The sequence below is a fragment of the Hypanus sabinus genome, chromosome 4 (assembly GCF_030144855.1).
Source record: "Hypanus sabinus isolate sHypSab1 chromosome 4, sHypSab1.hap1, whole genome shotgun sequence".
NCBI lineage: Eukaryota > Metazoa > Chordata > Chondrichthyes > Myliobatiformes > Dasyatidae > Hypanus > Hypanus sabinus.
In genome coordinates this window covers 64876898-64897747 of record NC_082709.1, presented here as the reverse complement: position 1 = coordinate 64897747, position 20850 = coordinate 64876898, and the positions used below count along the sequence as shown (strand labels likewise).

The window sequence follows — 20850 nt, the reverse complement described above, 5'->3', positions numbered from 1 at the left end:
CAGCTTCCCTTCATGTTTAGATGATGTACTCTCATTGAGTCTCTATACCCTCAAATTTTTGATCATTTTTGGATTACTATTTGCTAGGTTGGTTATTCTTAAACTTGATGTAAAGCTCTGTAAATTGATGACCACTTTTATTATAACTACCAAATTATGACATTAACTTGTAACCTTGTCTCACAACTTCATACAACCAGACTGGCTCCAACATGTGCAACAGGGCAAGTGACTGAAGTACATGCTATGGATTCATCTTCCTCTGCTTTTGCCCAGCAAAATAAGTCAGGAAGACTGTGGGTTGTAGTAAAGTGATATGTGGGGAAGATGGTGAAGATCCATTTGGGTGCCAGGAGACAGAGGTATTGGCAAAGGATTAACGCAGAGCATGGGAGAAGATGTTCTATGAAAGAGTCACAGCAGTGACTAAGTACATAATTTAATTGGGACCCTAAGCCTTGCTCACTCTCATCTGGTTGTTCATAACATCTTCAGGCTGTGCATAAACGAATGGGTTTGGCAGAAGTAAAACCAGTACCGTGTTATTTATTTGCCAATGGATTCCACTGTGTAAGACTAGGCACCATTGTTTAAAAGCAGCACCGTACATACAGAGGACTTGGGATCAGCTGATGTCATACATCGAAAAACCCAGTAGGATGGAATCATAACATCAATCACTTTTTACACAAATAGTACAGCACACAATAGGATTTCTCAAACACCAACACTACATTCAATATTACAATGAAGTACTTATTCCATGAATGGGCATTCATGATGACACAAACTGTTAAATAAATAATGAGGCTCATGGTAAGAATTGGTGGCTGAGAATATGATAAGGACACGAAGTGAGCAATGATCCGCAAAGCCATACAGAACAGATAAAAAGAATTACAAAGCAGCTATTCCAAGCAGTATTTCTGACAGTTAACATATAGAAGAGACGGTGACAAGTGATTACAAGTCTAATCAAAGAGCTCAAAAACAATCTGAGCTGGGAGGAAGAAGCTCTGCTTGTGAATCATTTCAGCTCTGTGATTAAATTATGGATTGTGCTGCACTTGTGTGGACTTACATGCTACATAACAGTGTAGAGAAGCTATGAAATTCCCTACAGTTGTGTCAGAAATCCTATAATAACAAGACGTGGAGAAAAGCAGCACAAATTCTGCTATTTATCCAGACAATCAGCAGTACCTTATCTGGCTGTGACTCATCACCAGACTTGTGTTTTGTGATTGCTTCTGCTATCATACAATCAATCTATGGATTAATGATTTGCAGTATACTGCACATTGTGCAATAATCTATGTATAATCCATTTAGACCTTCCAATGAGATTTTAAGCATAAAATTCCACTTTGGATACCCACTATTTTCTACTCCTTAAGTAGTTTCCAGCAACTATTAGGAACATATAAAATTATCGAAGCCCATGTTTTGATCAATTCTCCTACTTCTTGAATTCCAACTATCTCAGCTGCAACTCTGTCATGAGTATCATTAAATAATCTATACAAACAACATGAATTCACTGATTAGATTTGACTAATTTGTCCAGTTTTATGTATCTACAGCTTCCCGTCCCCCCTGAATTAGATTCCAATCTGCATCTCAACAACAAGTATTTGTTATTCTACATATTAACTATCTTGATGCCCTTGATCTCACCTAACTTCTAGTTATCCATGAGGTCCCACCTACCTGGGATTGTATTTATAATTCTGCAAACTAAATAAAAATTTCAACATCTTTTAAACCAGTTGTCAGTTACAGAAAAATAGAAAAATCAATACTGTTCATTTTCAAAGTATATTTCTGGAGAACACCAAATCTGAATTAACACATACAAATGCTGGAGGAACTCAGCAGAGTGAATAAGCAATCAATATCTTGGGCCAAGACCCTTCTTCAGGACTGGAAAGAAAGGGGACAGACACCAGAATAAAAAGGTATGGGGAGAGGAAGGAGGAAAGATAGAAGGTGATAGGTGAAGTGAGCTGGGTTGGAAAGGTAAAGGGCTGGAGAGGAAGGAATCTGATGGGAGAGGAGTGGACCCAAAGGAAAAGTGGAAGAAGAAAGGGAAAGAGGGGAGGATCCAGGGGGGAGGTAATAGGCAGGTGAGAAGAGGTAAGAGGCTAGAGTTGCAAATTGAAGAAGGGAGGGGTAGAGAATTTTTTTTACCAGAAGGAGAAATCGATATTCATGCCATCAGGTTGGAAAGTACCCAGACAGAATATAAGGTGTTGTTCCTCCACTCTAAAGGTGGCTTCATCTTGGCACAAGAGGAGGCCATGGACCGACATGACTGAATGGGAAAGGAAATTGAAATTAAAGTGTTTTGCCACCTGTAAAGTTACGAATTTGGCGGATGGAGCAGAGATGATTTACAAAGCGGTTCCCCAACTTACAGACAGGCCTCACCAATGTAGAGGAGGCCACATCTGGAGTACTGGACACAACAGACAACCTCAGCAGATTTGCAGGTGAGAAGTGTTCCCTCATGCTGTTCTTTGAAGGAGGAGGACATCTCTGGTGTCCTAGAAAGGAAAGTCTCATCCTGGGAACAGATATGGCAGAGTCAAAGGAAATGAGAAAAGGGAATAATGTTTCTACAGGAGACTGGATGGGAAATCCATTAATTAATTAATTTGATTCAAAACCAGCTTTAGTTGTAAATCACCATGTCACTGCAGGGATTAGCGATCATGATGTTGTTGTTATGAATGCAAAGCTTACTGTGAAATTAATTAAACCCCCCAAAAGGAAAATATTATTGTACAGGAAAGCAGATTTTAGTGGAATTGCGAAACTTGTTAGTGATTTTGACCAGACACGAGCTAATGAATATCTAGCATCGGTCAGTATTAATATTCTTTGGTCTAACTTCCAAGAGATCCTTCAAACAGCAATTGACAAGTATGTCCCCTCTAAAATGAGCTCTTCCAGGTTCAACTTACCATGGGTAAACCAGTCCACCCAGTACGTAGAAAACAAAGACTCTATAATAAAGCTAGGAAATCTGGTCATAGTGAAGACGGGCAAATGTTCAAGTCCTCTCGCTGACTTATTACTAGAAATATCAGGAAAGCTCACCGTCAGTATGTTAATGAGGTAATAGGTGAGAGCTTAAAGAGTGACAACACCAAACCCTTCTGGAGCTTTATTAAATCTACAAGGTAAGAAGTTTTTGGAATTTCCTCTCTCTCATCTGGGGGCTGCATTGTACCTCTTGCTGCAGACTAAGCACAAGCACTTAACCAGCAGTTTTGCTCTGTGCTTACAAGGGAAAACTTAAATGAACTCCCCACTTTAGACCCCAGCAACATCCCAGACTTGCCAGATCCCATTATAACTGTAACAGGGGTTAAGAAGCTTCTTGAGGAATTACAGCCTAAGAGCACCAGGACGTGATCAAACACCAGCCATGATTCTGAAGAGTTGTGCTTCTAGTCTAGCTCCCATTTTGCAAAAGATATTCCGGAAGTCTGGGATACTGGGACATTACCGGACAATTGTTTGAAAGTGAATGTCGTTCCAATTTATAAGAAGAGTGAGCGCACAAATCCGGGAAATTACAGACTGGTTTCACTCACTTCCATTCCTTGTACAATTCTTGAGCATATTATTCACTATCACAGTATGCAGCATCTAGACAGACACAATGTTCTTACTCACCACCAACATGGCAGATCTCGTGACACACAACTTGCAGGGCTGATCAACGACTTAGCAAAGACCCTTGACAACAGAAGCCAAGCAGACTTGATCATTCTAAACCCTAACCTGACCCCTAACTCCCTCTGTGTCCAAAATTATCCCTAAGAACTAAAAAAAACAACTAAATCTGAGCCATGACCTTGAAAGAGACCACAGCTTGGCACCATATTGACCACTACTTTTTATCTTTAAAGAGTTTGAATGAAACACGAGAAGGATCCTTATACAGATCTTTTTTTTAATAAAATTTTTTATTGAACTTTCTATTGAATTTTCAAATGGTTACAGAAGGAAAAATCAACCCTTACCCCTCCCCCCTAATATATCCCTGTAGAAAGAGAAAAAAAAGAGAAAAAGAAAGAATGCCTGGATATCGGAAGATCTCCACATGCTCCATGGAGTTCGTAATAGCCTTAGTATATATATTTATTTCTTTCCCCAAATAACCAATAATTTTATCTTCAGAGCACCTATATATTTAATCCTATCTTTTGTAAATAAGGGCGCCAAATTTTCAGAAATATTTCATATTTATCTCTTAAATTATAAGTAATTTTTTTCAAATAGAATACAGCTAAAAGCTATAGATATTTTCATTTTCTTAATGTATGTTAAAATTCTTTTTCTTTTCACCGGTCCATTAAGCCCATTAACATTAAAACTTTAAAAATTCAGTAAATTAGTCATTATTTTTAACAGGGTTACTCCAATCTATAGTAATACCTAACATTTCAACTTTCGTAGTACCTTGGGGAATCTTTTTAAAATTCTCCGTGTTGCTTGTGTCTCCCCCGCCCCCCCCCCCCCCCCGATTGTCCAGTCAAAGACAGAAAGATTAAAGAAAAGTAGATTATAAAGAAAAAAGATAACAAAATACCCCCCACTAATGTTGTGAATAAAGAAAAAATACAACATTGCCCCCCTCCATTGTATGGGTCATGGCAATCGCTATGATTACACACGAGTCCCACAGCAATCGATCCGAAGTTCCCCCAGCTCCCCTGTAACATAAAAAAGTATACATAAGAGAAGAAAAAATATCACTACTCTGGATTATATTTCTGAAATTTTTACCTTTCTCCCCCTGTATCAGATAATTAAGAATATATTTAAATATTCTTCTGTCCTTAAACATCCAACAACTCCATTCACTGTCCCTGTCTTCATCTTTAATCCGTTTCACTTTTAAATCTTTGGCTGAGGTTAGCGAATATTTGGGAGTTCTTGTGCAAATTCTTCCGCATCCCAATTATTAGTAAAAGATCTTCTTTTTCCATCAACCAAAAAAATTATCAGGGTTGTCGGGTGGCACAATATAAATTTATAACCCTTTTCCCATAAAACTTTTTTTGCTGGGTTAAATTCCTTCTTTCTCTTCAAAAGGTCATAACTTATATCAGGATAGAAAAGAACTGTTTTCCCTTCTATCATCAATGGCCCGTTTCTCTTTCTGGCACGTTGGGCAGCCGCCTTCAGGATCTTTTCTTTATCTTGATATCTTAAGCATTTTATCAAGATTGATCGTGGGTTTTGATCAACTTGAGGTCTTGATCTTAAGGCTCGGTGAGCCCTTTCAATTTCAATTAACTGGGTTCCTTCTTCCATTTCCAGAATCCATTTTTGAAAAAAATTTATTGGATCCTCTCCCTTTATACCTTATTTAAGTCCAACAATCTTAATATTATTTCGTCTGCTAAAATGTTCAAGCACATCCACTTTTTCCAACAACCGTTTTCTTTCTAATGTCCAGGCAGAAATATTATCTTCCATTTTATTTACTCTATCAATGGCGTCTCCTGTTGTTTCTTCCAAGTTTCTAATTTTCTTGTCCATTTTGTTCTGTCTTTTCATCATTTTATCAAACATAATCTTCATATTTTTAATATCTTTTTTATTACTTTTAATGCTTTTAATTCATACATTATTTGCACCAAAGATTTTTTTATGTCTCCAATATCACCTCCAACCTCTGCCTGTTGCTCTTCTTTGTTTGTCTCTTCGCCTTTGTCTGATTTATCCAGAGAATCTGATTCCACCTCATATTCACTTTCACTTTCAGTTCCGATCATAGCTGGGATTTGTAGTTTGGGTTGCTTGTGTTTGCGCATGCCCCTTCCTTCACGCATGCACAATTCCTGTTGCTCTTTTCTTTTGGGAACGGTTGATGTTGCTGCAGTTTCCTGTTCTGTATCGCCAGAGGTAAAATGCACTTGAGCCCGAGGCTCTTTCATGGCGGCCAGCCTTGATTCTTTTCCAACTTGTGTTGTCTTCAAAGTAGTAGTTTTCTTCTGCTTCTGTTTAGGAGACATATCTTAAGACAATCCTGAGTCGTTCATAAGTAATTTTTAAAAAGTATTTACTACCTTTTCTTCACTTAAACATTATTTTACTGGTTTTTTACAGGACAGCTGGATTTCCACGTCTCGATCCTATGTCATCACATGACATCCCCCCCCTTATACAGATCTTGATGCTGCAAATTATTTTCTTTGCTCTTTTGTTTCCTGATGGGCATATTCCATCCAGAGTGAGAGAACAGCAAAAATAATCTCAGACTTGCATTCCACTCATCTGCAAATAGTACAGGGGAGAGCAAGGACAGACCTCTGGCAAAAGTTACCAGCTCGAGCAGTGATGATAATTTACTAAGCTGATTCAAACAACAGTTCCATCTGTTGAGGATGTGATGGGAATCCATATAGTGTGATGTCTCTGTGAGGGACACTTAATTGTCCAGAGGATCCATATAATAACATTTTCCTTTTGCTTGCTTGGTATGCTGTGATACTTGGCCATCCCTTATGACAGCATGAACAGTGGTGCACTTGCACCCTCAGGTTAGGGACTTTTTTTTCACCTTGGCAATTCTACATGATGTAATAATCTCTCTCTCTCTCTCGTGCACGTACACACACACACACACACACACACGCACACTTTTTTTTGCTTTCTACGTTTTTTCTCCCGAGAAACTTAGCCAAGCACCCCTTATTCTAATGACATTCAACATGACGAGCAGTTCTAACCACCAAAGCCTTCAACCCTAATTCATACTTACTGCATTGTTGGGTATTTATCTGTTTGATGAGCATTAGATGATAGTTTTTCTACCCCCAACAAAAGGGTGCAGATGCTTAACATGGAGTACAACATCCAGGCTAATGTGGTGGCAGAAGTGTAGCTCAATCTGAGGTGAATTTTTTTCAGGTACTGAATTAAGCCATTGCTTTGACCCCTGGCCCTGTTGGATGTACCTGGCACTTACAAAGCAAGCCAAGGAGTCCTAATAATTCCTTTTCTCCCTCATCCGCTTATCACATAAACAGACCATGTAGTCATTGTCACACTATACTGTGAGCAGGTTTGGGCCCCTTAGCTAAGAAAGATGTGCTAGCATTGGAGTGGGCTCAGAGGAGGTGTCCAGGAATAAACGGGTTAACGTATAAGGCGTATTTGATGGCTCTGGGATTGTACTTGCTGGAGTTTAAAGAATGAGACGGGGATCTCATTGAAACTGATCAAATACTGAAAGGCCTAGACAGAGTGGATGCGAAGAGAACGTTTCCAATAGTGGGAGAGTCTGGGACCAGAGGACACAGCTTCAGAATACCGAACGTCCCTTTAGAACAGAGATAACGGTAAACTGCTTTAGCCAGAGAGTGGTGTATCTGTGGAATTCATTACCATAGATGGCTAGGGAGGCTAAGTTATTGGTATTTGTAAAGCTGAAATTGATAGGTCCTTGATTCGTAAAGATAATGGGGAGAAGACAGGAGAATGGGATTGAGAGGGATAAAAAAAATCAGTCATGTAGGAATAGTGGAGACTTGATGGGCTGAATGGCTTAATTCCACTCCAGTATCTAATGGTCTATAGTTTGTGACATCTTGCTGTACACAAATCAGCAATATCATTTCCTCCAACACAATCATAACCAGATTTATTTTGAAAAAAACTTCATTATTGGTGGAGGACTTCCAGGGTAATGAATTAGGGTCAAGAGACCATTAAGCTTCACATGCCTGCTCCCCTTTTCAATAAGGTCACAGATTGTAGCCACAACTCCACATTCCAACTTACCTGAGGAAACCTTTCAGCCCCTTGCTCACCAATAACCTATCTACCTCTGCTTTAAAAATATTCAGACTGTGCTTCTGCTGTCCTTTGAAGGGAATTCCGAAGTGTCATGACTGCCAGAGAGAGAGAAAAGAAATCACCTGTTGTCAACGAATGTTGACTTAACAACTGCAATTTCTGATCTTCCACAAGAGAGGACGAATCCTCTGTAATGCCCATCTCGTTAAGCTCGTGAGAGTTGTGAAAAGGAACAATCCCTTATTACCCTGATTGAGGCCACAAAGAGTGTGGGTTAGGCCCTACATGCCGACATGGGCACGGAATTGGTTCAAATTTCTTATAAACATTTATTACTTTTTGGTACCTAAAGGTACATTCTGATTTTTCCGAAGATTGTTCAGTCTCATATTAAGAAATGGCATCATGCTATTTGCTAAATGTAATTCTAGAAAGAATGCTACATTGTACAGTGCAGTTACTGTCCCATGACCACTTGGGATAGTACTGAGTTCTATGAGTCCATGCAGCGGGAGCACAGCAAAACCCTAGTGGAAAAACTGGCCCTCATTCCAAATTAAGCCCCCCCCACCCCAAACCATTCCCTCAGCTACCATCTCCCTCATCTGCAAACTCCTATATTGGCACAAAACTAGAGTGGAAGTAATTCACCCTGTATCTCGAGGCACTGTCTAACAGGGGAAAAGTCAGGTAGGTTCTAGATCTGATGCACAATCATACTGAGTTAGCTGATCTCATTGCAAGGACTGATGTGAGTGCCAGCATTTATCCTGGTGCCTCACTGCAAGAGACAGAAGATGCTACCTGTCAAACCAAGTCACCCTAGTAACAGTCTTAAATGCAAGAACCAACCCACATCTGCATAATATATGATCTAAACTTACGAACCAAGAGTGGCCCTCAAGCAAAATGAGAAAAAAAGGAGAGAATACCAATATGAATAGAAACATTTGGCATCCCACCGTAATCTGACTGCACATAGTGGTACAGAGAGAAGATAGAACTTGCACTTAAAATTATATTTTTCACAAGAGCACGATTTCCCACATTGCTTCACAACCATTCAATTACTTTTAAGTGGCATCACCACAGAAGAGTAACAATTAAAACAGAGTGGCAAGGCATTGTATAGGTTAAGCAAATGAAAGGTGAGTTAATTTTATTTACAATAAACCATGGGGCTCATATTTTGGTTGAATAAAACAGCTTTTCTACAATGTTTACTCACCGAGCAAGTATTCCCAGTGCTTTTAAAGAAAATAAAGATCACAACAACAGGTATGAATCTGAGGATACAATAACCCAGTAATGTGAGTGCCATGGTGCATTGTTCTCAGGCTCCCTCATTCGCATCAAATGTCAAGTTGCACCGCAGGTGGGTTTTATTTTTGCACTGAAGTGTCCTGGATGCCAGCTTACTGACACAGCCCTGGAAACAACATGCTCCAGCAAGCTGAGGGGGGAACAGCACTTATCAGGGAGTCCGGCTCCATGTGGCTCAGACAAGATAAATGACACTCTCCAGAAAAGCTCAGGCACGTTCACAAGTTTCTCATTTGTGGGGACACGGGAGAAAATAAACACCACATTTCAGCCGATTATCTGGCTGCCCTCCCTTTTCATCCTTCATTGCTTTGCATTAAATCACATCCTGGGACATCTACTGGGGAACAAGGAATTAATCACAAAGCATTCACCTGCAGCTGAAAAATCAAAAACTCTTATTTGTTTTTCTAAACCTTCAGAAGTCAGGGGACATTCCACCCTTGAAGAGAAATGCCAGTAATGTACACACTCAGGCCACTGTGTGTTCCATTGCCATGGCAACTCTCAGACTTCAAAGTCGAATTCAAGGCCTTTAGAAATAATAGTAATTTTAATTACAAAAGTTACTCTCAATGCTGATTTACTGAATTAATTATTTTTGAATTAAATACTGAGAAAATGACCTCAGCATCTCGACCAATGTAATAGTATTGTAATGGCACTAATTCAGTGCTTGCAGGATTGTAAAATTATTACTATACTTACCTCTTTCTGGTTTGTAGTAAACGCTACTGAAATTATTTAATCTTTCAGGCACAGGCTATAATACATTATCAATAATTCGTGCCCTGCAATGTTGTGATGGTTCTGTAGTAGTATTCCTAGGCACTTGCAATGATTGAAATGGCATTACAATGGCACAATGACATAACAATGCTTCAATCACCCAAACATTAAACAGAAATATTAGGTGTTCTATTACTAGTCAAAGTCAGATCTTAGCACATGTGGAATAAGAGGTGACCGGCAGCACATCACCTGTTCAGGTGGAGTGAGGAACTCTGCCAAGTCCAAGTTGTGAGACTCAGCTATGAGCCACAACCTTGAGCTGCTCACACAGTTACTAATATCATCTCTCCTGTTACAAATTACCTTGTGCCACTAATACCCTTTTTTAAAGAATTCCTCTCTATTTTGTTCCCTACCTTTCTGTACATTTCCTCCCTTTTTGCCTGTTTTGTCCCTTTATTCCTTACCCCTTGAATATCATTATCTTTGCGTGAGGTTCCCTCCTCTGAGTTAGTAATTTTCTGTTTGTAAACCTCCGATAGCTCATTAACATAAACCCAGAATATGCATACATGCATACCTTAATGTTCAGCCATCATTGTAGCCTGCAGCTTCAGAACATAAGAATAGGAGCAGGAGCAGGCTCTGTGGCCTGCGGGCCTGCTCTGATGTTCAACAGGTCCCCTCAGCTCCCCTTTCCTGCAATAACCTCCCTTTATTTTCTTAAACAAATAAAAATTGATTTCTGTCCTAAATGTATTCAGTGACTACAACTTTTGGATAGAGAGCTCTACATTCACCTTCTTTATAAAGAAGTTTCATGTCATCTCAGTCCTGAAAGACCACCCCCTTATCTTGAGACAATGACTTGCGATTCCAGACAACCTGGCCCAGCTGAAATGTCATTCCTATATCTACAAATCCCATACAAATTTTGAATGCTTCATTGATATCACCTCTTCTCCTAAACTCCAGATAGCTTAGACCTAATCTTTTAATTATTCCTTAAAGGACAATCACCTCAGTGCAAGAATCAATCTGATGAACTTTCAATGCATTGTCGTAATCAGAAGTATCTTCTTGCAGAGGTAGGAAGACCAGACCTTTACAAAGACAGGTCATCTATAATTTCAGAAAGACATCTTGACACTTCTGCTCTTGTGAGGGAGGACAGTATACTGTTTGTGCTCATTCATGTTGACCCTTGGTGATTTCTGTACAAGAACGTACACCTGTGTATACAAACATCATTCAATCGCTGATCACTTAAAAATACTCCCTTTATCCTTTTTTTTTCTGTCACGTTTTCCACAATATGCTCCATCTGTCATGTCCTGGCCTATTCACATAACCCATCCATATCCCTTTGCAGTTTTCATGCATTCTGCTCACAAATCACACTGTGAATAGACTGTGGGAAGAATCCAACTAGAAAAATCACAGCAGTTTTAAATTTTCTGTGCTTCCCTGGTTCCACTTGTAATGGATGACCAGAAATTTCAATTTCATCATGCCAAGAGTGAAGCCATCAATCCTTATCACGCCAATTCCTAGCTACAACCATAATATCACTTGACACCTACTGTGCTGTCTTTACGACAGTTATTTAGTTTATAATATTTTCGCTTAGTAATTCATTCAATAGTATTTTCTAGTTAGAATTAGAAGTGTTTAAAGTGTATTCATTGCATGTAAAATATATCGGCATGCGATGACGTCACATCCGGTTTCGCCGCGTCTTGTGGGAAAACACCGGTTTGAAATTAGCGCGAGGGTGGGGGCTTTCCACGAGGCTCACCTGAGCACAAGCAGTTTTGCAGGCATGAGAAATCACAGTGAGAGCAACGCTGTAAGTTAATAGATAATCGATATATTGAACTAAGATGTTAATGCTGATCCTGTTAGAGGTAACGACGGTAGATAATGTTTATGCTTTCGTTAGTTAAAGAGTCGCGGATAGTTTGCATGGAAGTGTATTTAAAGTAGTCAATGGAGCAGGTAAACTCTCCCTGTATACTGCACCTTAGTGTAATGTAGTTATAGTCACCTTTGCAAGTATTTACACTTGAAATGTGATATTAAGGAAGGAACAAATACTGTATCAATCTTGTATTGTTTTATCAACAGTTTTCACCATATGTTAATGTGAAGAGTGAACAGTAAATGGTTAATCTTACTGCGATCTGGTTCTTATTAACTGTGGTTTATCCGGACGTTAAATTCGGCGTTTCGTTACACCCGAAGGAGAACGTTACAGTGAAAAAGCGCATTATCAGGTGTTTCAAGTGCTGCAATGTCAGCTCAATCCAGCATCAAGTCGACGCCGCCCAGCGACAAGGGCAGTAGAACGACATCAAGTAAGTCCACACAGGCAAGAGCCAAGGCAGAAGCCGCCAAGGTGCGACTGCATTACGCCAAACAAGAGGCAGTTTTGAAAATGAAACTGGCCACCAGAGAAGCCGAAATCCAGAAAGAAAGGGCCGCCAGAGAAGCCGAAGAGGCTGCCAGACAAAGAGAAGAGGCTGCCAGACAAAGAGAAGAGGCCGCCAGAGAAGCCGAAACCCAGTTGGAAATGACAAAAATATCGACAGAGTTGCATGTGCTGCAGCTAGAAGGAGAAGGAGAAGCTGCCAGGGTGGAAGCAGAGTACATAGAAGAAGCTGAAGGGTCGCGTGATCTGACCGAAACAAGTTCTGCTTTGGAAAGGACCAGACTGGAACGCACGAGCGACTATGTACAATATCAAGCAGACAGGCAGGCTCGTCTCCCCTCTCCATACCTATTCGATAACTTCCCCAGCTACGAGGAAGAGAATTTACCCTCGCGGCCCCGCGATGAAGTCAAGAATGAAAGAGCTGACAACCGATATACTTTGACACCAAAGTTACAAAGTTCGATGCGAAGAGACGCGGAGGTTGAATCCAGGATGGCAAATTCCATGAGAAACGTGCGTTCTCAGTCATATGGGCGCCAACGTACTTCTCCAGCCCGCATGCCGCTGGCAGCCGATCCCACGCTGCAGTATTTAGCACGACGGGATCTCGTCACTTCGGGACTGTACCAGTTTGACGATAAACCCGAAAATTACCGTGCTTGGCTCTCCACATTCACCAACGTGATTGACGGGGTCCAGCTCAGTGCAACCCAAAGGTTGGACCTTATGGCGAAATGGCTGGGAAAAGAATCACGCGACCAGGTGAGACGCATGCGTTCAGTGTACATCAACAAACCTGAGCTAGCCTTAAGCGAAGCGTGGGAGAGACTTTGGGAGAGATATGGGGCCCCCGACATTATTGAAGCGGCGCTATATCGACGTCTGGAAAACTTTCCTAAGGTGTCAGCCAAAGATCACTTTAAGTTAAGAGAATTCGGAGATTTACTCATGGAGATCCAAGGCGCCAAAGAAGATGGCTATTCAGCTGGTTTAGTATTCCTAGATACTCCATCCGGGATTAGACCAATTGTGGACAAACTTCCATTTGGGCTGCAGGACAAGTGGCTGACTGTTGCCTCAGAGTACAAGGAAGACCACGATGGTCGATTTCCTCCCTTTGAGCTCCTCACTAGGTTTGTGTGCAAGGAGGCGAAGAGGCGAAACGACCCTAGCCTTGTAGGTCCAGGAAGCAGTTCGATTTACACCAAGCCAGGCAGATCCGTTTCGAATGTTTTCAACATTGATAAACCCGTGTCAGTGCTCAAGACCGAAGCCCTTACGACTAACAACGACCCTGGCAAGTATTGTCCATTGCATAACAAACCTCACCCCCTGAAAGCATGCAGAATGTTTAGGGAAAAACCTCTTGAAGAGAGGACGGCTCTTCTCAAGGAGAAAAGAATATGTTTTAGATGCTGTTCCTCAACCTCTCACCTCGCCAGAGAGTGTACGATCGCCGTGAAGTGTCCGGAATGTGGCAGCCCAGATCACGTCGAGGCCATGCATCCCGACCTGTCACCACAAACCGAGAGCGCTCCTTCACCCCCACAACAGGACGGCGGGGAGGGAGAGGCTCACTCTAGGTCAATAGCTGTCAGCACGAACTGTACAGAAGTTTGCGGTCAAACTCAGTCAAGCCGTTCTTGTTCCGAGATCTGCCTCACTGAGGTGTACCCTAAAGAAGCACAACAAGACATTACCAAGCGTAAAGTAACCGACGAGACGCTAGGTCAGTCAGTTTTCGTTCAAACCGAGCACGGAAACAAACTTGCACAATCAGCTCAAGATACCATTTCTTTAAAAACCAAAGACACCAAGGTCTTCAGAGATGAAGCAAATAATGGGGTTGCCCCATTGCCAATCAGAGAACCACGCCAGCGCTCACCAGATAACAAAGAGCAGGCAGTCAAACGGTTCACGTCCTTACGGAAAACCTGGAAAAGGAAACCTGAGATACAGCAACGCACCCGATTGGCCCACGAGGTACTGTGCACCCTAATGGCAGAGGTCACAGCCATTATAAACGCACAATCATTCCTACCTGTGTCTTCTGACCCAGAAAACCCCTTTATACTTTCGCCATCAACGCTCCTTACGCAGAAGGCAGGAGCACCTCCTCCACCAGGAGACTTCTCAGACAAGAATTTGTACACAAGGCAATGGAGACAAGTCCAGGCTCTGGCAAATCAGTTCTGGCCTCGCTGGAGACAAAAATATCTACCTTTGTTGCAACAGAGACAAAAGTGGACAGAACCCCGAAGGAATCTTCAAGTTGAAGACTTAGTCCTGCTCAGGGACAAGCAAGCCACCCGCAACAGCTGGCCAATGGCCAGAATCACTGCTACATTCCCTATCGGGGATGGACATGTCAGGAAGATCGAATTGAAGACTACCGACCAAGGCGATGTGAAAATTTACCAAGGGCCAGTTACAGAAGTTATTCTACTTCTACCCAATGACTGATTAAGAGACTAAGTTTTGTACTCTGCTCATTGTGACCTTACGAAGGTCAAGCGGGGAGTGTGCTGTCTTTACGACAGTTATTTAGTTTATAATATTTTCGCTTAGTAATTCATTCAATAGTATTTTCTAGTTAGAATTAGAAGTGTTTAAAGTGTATTCATTGCATATAAAATATATCGGCATGCGATGACGTCACATCCGGTTTCGCCGCGTCTTGTGGGAAAACACCGGTTTGAAATTAGCGCGAGGGTGGGGGCTTTCCACGAGGCTCACCTGAGCACAAGCAGTTTTGCAGGCATGAGAAATCACAGTGAGAGCAACGCTGTAAGTTAATAGATAATCGATATATTGAACTAAGATGTTAATGCTGATCCTGTTAGAGGTAACGACGGTAGATAATGTTTATGCTTTCGTTAGTTAAAGAGTCGCGGATAGTTTGCATGGAAGTGTATTTAAAGTAGTCAATGGAGCAGGTAAACTCTCCCTGTATACTGCACCTTAGTGTAATGTAGTTATAGTCACCTTTGCAAGTATTTACACTTGAAATGTGATATTAAGGAAGGAACAAATACTGTATCAATCTTGTATTGTTTTATCAACAGTTTTCACCATATGTTAATGTGAAGAGTGAACAGTAAATGGTTAATCTTACTGCGATCTGGTTCTTATTAACTGTGGTTTATCCGGACGTTAAATTCGGCGTTTCGTTACACCCGAAGGAGAACGTTACACCTACCCTCCCTCAGCTCATTTGCTGCTGAAACTTACTTTAGCTTTTCCACGACATTCTTGGATGCTCTCCCACTGCACCCTCCCTCACCTTCCCACGCAAACACAGCACAGCTAATCCAAAACTCTGTGCAAATTGATATCCAAGATGGCGGTGCGACGCAGCTTCCAGCAGCTACTCTGGAGCTGATGATCTGTTATTTGTAAAGCGGGGTGCCGTGCGCAATCATAATCGATTGAAAACGGACGTGGGAGCACGGAGGAACATCAGGAAATCTCCAGGAAGACCTTCTTCGTTGCTGCTGCTGCTGTGAGGTCCGGGACTCTGCTGGGAGGAACAGGCCCCTAGTCCTTGGGGTCGCGTTGCCAATGGCCATTGGCAGGGCCTTCATAATATGCTCGGCAGAGGATGGTGCTTGGAGAAGCTGTGCCGGAGGGGATGGTCGTCAGCTCGGAGGTTCAACGGACTCGGAGTCCGCTGCGGTCAGGTTGCTTTCGGTGTGTGCTGCGTCTGCGAGGTTGAGTCGGACAGCGCCGTGGAAGTCCATAGCGGGGGTATTCCCTTCTGTCGCCGGCATGGGATGGCGAGTCAATCAGGACCCTGGGGACTTGTGGAAACTGTGTGGTGATTTCTTTTGAACTTATAGTCCTTTAACATCTTTGGACTATTTTTACTGTGCCCATGGTCTGTTTTTTTTTATCAATTATGCTATTGTTTGCACTGTTGTAACTATATGTTGTAACTATGGTTTTGTGCAGGTCTTGTAGCTTTAGTTTTTGGTCTTGTTTGTCTGGTGGATTTGGAGCTCCTTTCCGGAGAACGTGCTAAGACGGTAGCGCGATATTAATACGCAGCAGCCTCTCTGGACTCTGGATTGGGGATTGCCAAACGTTATGTGGATTTTCTAGTGTAGTCTGTTTTGTCATATGCTTTTGTGATATCAATCTGGAGGAACATTGTCTCATTTTTTAATTGCATTGGATTTGTGGTTTCTAAATGACAATAAACTGAATCTGAATCTGAATATGGACGACTGAGGTAAGTTGTGCTTGCGGCTGTCAACTGGGGTAACACCCAGTTGACCATTCAAATTATCAGCATTTATTACAGATCTCTGTCTAATCTTGGATCACTGGGAACTTGAATCACCCCAACCACAAACCATTCCAGTTGCTACCATCCGGGAAACGGTACCGCAGCATAAAAGCCAGGACCAACAGGATCCGGGACAGCTTCTTCCACCAGGCCATCAGAATGATTAATTTATGCTGGCATAATTGTATTTCTAAGCTATATTGACGGTCCTGTTGTATATCCTACTGTACATTATATTTATTACAAATTACTATAATTTGCAGATTGCACATTCAGATGGAGATTTTTAAGATTGTAAAGATTTTTATTCCTCATGTATGTGAAGGAAGTAAGAAATAAAGTCAATTCATTTCAGTTCCCTACTCCAGAACTGCCAATGCCCTAACCTCCATATTTTCTTCCCTAAAACTCCCCACCTTACATCCTCTGTATCGTAACTCTTTAATCCGACTCTGAGGCACTTGTGATGGAGGGGCAGCAGGTTTGAGAAAATAAGAGTGCACTAAATTTTCAGGTGGCTGATGTGTTAAGTAGAGACAACTTCTAACGTCCAAAAAATCAGTCAGTTGGAGTCAAATAAAATGCTAAAACCTTTTTAAGGAAATTGAAACCCAAGTTTAATGGAAGTGAGACAAGAAACAAATTTTAAAAACTCACTCACAGGAAGAGTAGTGACTATTCAAGTTTTAATGAGGTAAAGAACCTAAAACTTAATTCTAGTTTAAAGGTGTAATCCTGGTCAGACAGATCATAAAGCATTACAGCAAGAAAACTGGCCCTTCACCACACTGAGTCTGTGGTGACCATCAAGCACCTACAACCTTTTAGCATCCATTCCTTCCCCTCCCCTAAACTCTTATTCTGCCTTTATCCTCCTACCTTTCCAGTCCTGATGAAGGCTCTTAGCCTGAAACATCGACTGTTTATTCCCCTCCATAGCTGAGTTCCTTCAGATCTTTGTGTACGTTACTCTGGGTTTCCAGCATATGCAGAATCTCTACATTAATACCTTTTTTATTCTCCCCTCCTCCCCTAGATTCTGCCATCCCACCTACACACTAGGGAGAAATCTATAACCACCATTTAAACTTTCAACCTGCGCTTGTTAGGACTTGGGGAGGATGGTGGGGCAACCAGAGAAAACGCAGTGGTGAAGGGGAGAACATGCAAACACCACACGGAGTGCATCAGAGGTCAATGGAGCTGGGAGGCAGCAACTCCACCAGCTGCACCACGGTGCTACCCTTCCAACCCGGCAGCTTAAGAGGATAACTTCAGGACACGAGAACACCACTGATGTGGAAAGGCCAGTCTTAGCAGGGATGTACTCCCACCACGCCACCAACCCCAGTCCCATTCTTGTTTTGCTTGGATCTGAGCTTACACATCCCTCAGCAGATTCCTATCACTCCATTAAAGCATGAGCACAACTCCCAGTGGTTGGGGTTTGAGCCTTCCACAACGTTCCTGTGAATGCTCACAGGCTCCCTACCTGGAACCGTAGGCTACACTCGTAATTTCCCCACTTTCTGGAAAGTCATTAGTTACACTGACCTCAGGGTGGAGAAAGACATGCAAGTTCATGATTTAAGGTTCCAGAGCCTGAGAGGACACTTGGAGTTCTGGCCTCTTACACAAAGCTCTGGCCACAATACCACATCCAACCTGCCACTCACAACGTCAGGATGAGGGTTGTCCCCTGGGATCATACTAATTTTCATTGTTCATTTTGAAGGAAAGATACATGAGCAGCCTGGAGACAGAGCTGAGTCAGAAAGCAGCAAACAATGCTGATGGATGTAAAAACAGAAATTGCTGGGGATATTTCTGATTTCCAGCACCTGCTGCTTTTCTTTTAATTTTTCAACACTGACAGAGAAACTGGCCGAGGAAAAACAAGGTCGATGCTGTTTAAGGTGAGAAAATGCGTGTCTGTCTTGAACCCATGAAAAACAAATCAGTACGTTTCCTTAACAAGATGCTGTATTTTTCACAGGCAGTCTGGAACAATCCTAATCTGTCACATTTGCTTCTCACACTTTCACAAAGTGCGAGCACAATTATGCACAAATCGAGAAGGAAGCATCTGGAATAGCATTTGGAATCAAGAAATTCCAACAGTTTTCACCAGGTAAATCTTCTATCCTAGTAACAGTTTATAAGTCAATAACTAAAATTATTAAGCTCCAAATCAATGATATCTTCTATTAACAAAGCAAAGATCGCAATCATGGTTGCAGTACTATGATTGTGGGAGTTTCATCAGAAAACTGCACTGCAGATCTCTTTGTGGCTATAGAGTGAAAACTCTAATGTTGCAATTAAATAATGTGATCTATACAATAAACACAGTCAGTAAGGATTTTCAGTGACTGTACCCAGAATCTGAGAGTTTGGCAGAACTTTGGGAGCTCAGGCAGAGATATCGCTATCCTTGCTTGCTACAGGTGAGATACCAGAAGAATGGAGGATAGCTAAAGCTGGTCCTTTGTTAAAGAAAGGGAAGCTAGGAAAGTTATTGGAAGGAATTCTGAGTGAGAGGATTGATTTAATTTGGAAAGGCAAGGCCTGATTAGAGACATGGCATTGTGTATGGTAAATCATGTCTCACAAATCTCTGAGATTTTTTTTTGAAGAGATAACCAAGAAGATTGACAAGTGCAGGGTGGTAGACATTATCTACATGGACATTAGCAAGGCCTTTGGAGAGGTCCCACATGGTAGCTAATCTGGAAAGTGAGATTAGCTTCATTAGATTACTTTTATTTGTCACAGGTACATTGAAACATACGTTTGCATCGAATTAAATCAGCGAGGATTCTACTGGGCAGCCCACAAATGTTGTCATGCTTCCAGACCAACAGAGCATGCCCACAACTAGCAAACTGGAGCACCCAGAGGAAATCCGTGTGGTCGTGGGAAGAACATGCGTACTCCTCGCAGACAGCCTCAGGAACTAAACTCCAGTCGGTGGTCTTTGCCACTGTAAATTGATGCTATCATGCGGAAGGTTAGAACATATGGTATCCAGCGTGAGGCAGCCAGTTGGTTACAAAACTAACTTGGTAGTAAGATTCCAAGAGTGGTTATGGAGGGTTATTTATCAGATGTATCAGGGGCCTGCAACCACTGGTGTGGGATTAGTATTTGTCACATATACTAACAGAATATAGGCGTCATGTTTAGCAGGTTTGCAGATGTCTCCAAAAATTGGTGGTATAACGGACAATGAATGCTGTCCGAGGTTAAACAAGGTATAGAACAACTGGGAAAGCATTTTCAATCTTCTTCCTTTTTTAAATAGTGAAGTTATATTTGCTTCCTTCCAATCTGCAGGAACCATTCTGTAATCTATAGCATACCGGACGATAACCAATGCATTCACTACTTCCATGGCAAACTCTTTCAGTACCCTCAACATTTAGAACAGAGGGGGGGGGGGGTGGGGAGGAGAGAGAGAGAGAGAGAGAGAGAGATAGATAGAGGAGAGAGACATAGAGGGCAGAGGGGAGAGGGGGAGAAGAGAAATCTACGGTCAAAGAGTCCGTTGTATCATATCTCAGACCACTCAATAGTCTTATAATAAGAGAGAAGCTTTCAGGCTTCTAAATCTTCTATCAAATGGAAGGGGGTGAGAAGGGCAAATGTCTGGGGTGTATGGCGTCTGATTATGTCGCCTGCTTTATTGAGGCAGCAAGAATTGTAGAGAGCCTTGTAAGGAAGTCTGGTTTCCGTGATGTGCTGTGCGACGTCCGTAACACCCTGCTGTTTCTTATAGTCACAGGCACAGCATTTGCCATACGAAGCTGCAATGCATCCAAATCGGATGCATTCTGTCATGCAGTAATAAAAATTGCTGTGGGTCGGAGGGGACATGCCAAGTTTCTTTAGCCTCCTGAGGAAGTAGAAGTACTGGTAAATTTTCTTGTCCACGCATCGAGATAGTTGGATAAGGACAGGCTTTTGGTGATGTTCATTCCTACGAACTTGATGCTCTCAACCCTCTGAAGTTCACCTTCACTGATGTAGGCAGAAGCACATGCACTACACCCCCTCCCTGAAGTCAATGATTAGCTCTTTCATTTTGCTGACATTGAGGGAAAAGGTTGTTGTCATGACACCATGTCAGTAGGCTCTCTATTCTGTCCTCCTGTTTTCAATACTCCTGCCATGGAGAAGTAACCAAACATGCGCTTATCTTCTTTTTAATGAGTTTACAATACAACTTCAGCGTGAAGTGCACTTTGTTTGA

At 41.9% G+C, this 20850-nt stretch overlaps 1 protein-coding gene across 5 annotated transcripts in view; it reads right to left on the bottom strand.

The window, feature by feature from the left end:
- pard3bb (par-3 family cell polarity regulator beta b) overlaps window positions 1-20850 on the bottom strand; it is a 1128463-nt gene that overhangs the window by 360540 nt on the left and 747073 nt on the right. The gene's annotated exons all lie outside the window — the stretch shown is intronic.